This window comes from Leucopleurus acutus, assembly GCF_964270905.1.
Source record: "Leucopleurus acutus genome assembly, chromosome: 7".
NCBI lineage: Eukaryota > Metazoa > Chordata > Mammalia > Artiodactyla > Delphinidae > Leucopleurus > Leucopleurus acutus.
The window spans coordinates 10,762,911-10,765,245 of NC_139150.1; positions in this window are offsets into that span (position 1 = coordinate 10,762,911).

The window sequence follows — 2,335 nt, forward strand, 5'->3', positions numbered from 1 at the left end:
GTGAATGAACAGACCCAAATTGATCTGAAAAGCAGTGCTGTCCCAAATATATGTAGAATGCTACAGACACCAAATTGTGGTTTATCAGAACGTAGAGAAGCCACAGGTGTCTCCATGGAAAGAGAAGTAGAAGTTCTGCTGCCGAAAATCTGGGAAATACTGCACTCACTTTACCTTCCTCTTATTGGTTCCCAACCTTCCCTGGCATATTAAAGGCTTTGAGAAGTCCTACCTAAAGAAAACTTTTAATTTTGTTTAGCTCAGGGTCTACCAAAAGTATTTGGCCATGGGCCATTCTTTCCTCCTGTTAAAATTCTGTTGGGACAGTGTTCCATGAAATAAAATTTAGGACACTGCTCTAAATTTATAAATTGCTACTTAACTAATGCTGAACTTTTGGTTTCTTTGAGTGCCAGGCAATAACCTGGAAGTAAAGAATAATAAAGTAATTAACACATATAGAGCAAAGCTAAGTGCTGTGCTAGTAAGCATTTTATGTGCATTTGATTACTGATTCCTCAACCCTATGAAGTCGATGCTATAATGATCCCATTTTACAGATAAGAAAACAAAGGCCCAGAAAGGGTAAGTAATGTGCCTTAAGTTTACATAACTTGTATGTAACCTCAGGAATGAATAAAAACCAGCACTGATTTGAGTGCCTTCTACTAGGATCTACAGAGACCCTTATTCTTATGCAAACCCTCTGAGGTAAGATCATCTCTATTTAACTGAGGAGGAAACAGGGCATGCTGGCAGCTCTGGGTTGTCAGAATCTGAAGCCAGAAACCCCCAGAAATGGTGGGCAGGGGAGGGTGTTAGGATGAGGTTGGATGTGGCTACATGGAGCGCTCTCTCGGGGATCATTTTCCTCAGGCAGATTGTGTGACAGCATACACACCAGCCAGGGGTCTCACCACCTGAGTTCTAATTCCAGCTCGTTCCTTTTCCAGTCATATGTGGCTTTGGCCCAGATAGATACCTCTCTGATCCTCACTGTCCCTGTCAGATAAATGGAGTTGACGGTGCTTGTATCTTGGAGGTGTAAGGAGGATTCACTATAGCTGGTTCAAAGTAGGGGCTCAATGAAGTCAGTTCATAAAAGGAAGCTGTGTGAGGGGAGCTGCAACCCCTCATACTCCAATAGCAGAAACCCAGAAAAGCCAGAAGCCCCCTCTCTGACTTGGCCTGGCTGCCCACCCAGGTTTTAGGTCCACAGTGGTAATCAGCCTCTTTCAGATCCTGTGGCAAAAGTGCCCAACTGTCAGACCCAGGGCTCTTGGAGTCTTGTTCCCTTGGCAACAAGTCTCACCATGGAGACCACAGCCCCATCCTTGCCCTCCCTGCAAGCTCCCTCTCCACAGACCTTCCCTATTCAACACCTAGTCCTAGGAGCAGTGTAGGAACTGAGGAAAGCTTCAAGGAGGCCCTTCCTCAGGCTGAGGACTTTGAGGCACAGCCAGGAAGAGAGGCAAAGGGAACTCACATTTTTTGTGTCTATGCTTAGCAAGGTTCTGAGGGGTCTACATATGTGGCCTCATTTAGGTTGAAAGTCAGACACTCACCCTATTTTATGTAAGTGGAAACTGAGGCTCAAGGAGACAAGGTAGACCAGCTCAAAGGCTCACAGCTGGTCAGTCTTGAATCGAGACTTGAATCCAGGGTTTCTGAACCAGGAACCCCTGCTTTCTCTACACACACACACACACACACACACACACACACACACACACACACACACACACACACACACACACACACACACACACACACACACACACACACACACACACACACACTCGCCTTTGCCAGCTGGTCAGTCTTGAATCGAGACTTGAATCCAGGGTTTCTGAACCAGGAACCCCTGCTTTCTCTACACACACACACACACACACACACACACACACACACACACACACACACACACACACACACACACACACACACACACACACACACACACACACACTCGCCTTTGCCAGGAGCAGGAGCAGCAGTCCTTTGGGTTCTGGGCTGGCCTCTGGCAGCAGCAGTGGAGGAACTGCACTATTTTAAGCCAGGGCCGGCAGGCCCCATGTGGGCACAGGGAGGGTGGCCTCGGGCCCTTGGCCAGCTTCCCGGAAGTCACCATGGCCTCCCTCCTCTTCCCTAAGCAGCTTTCTGAGGCAGTCACTTCCCTACAAACAGGAAGGAGGCTCTCAGGCCGAGACCTCCAGCCCCAGCTTCCTCCTCTTACACCCCCGCCCCCGCAGTCTTCGCTAATACATGGGGGAGCCCACCAGCTCCAGGCCCTTATCAGTGTCCATTATCTGGGCTGTCTCTTAGCAGGTGGGTG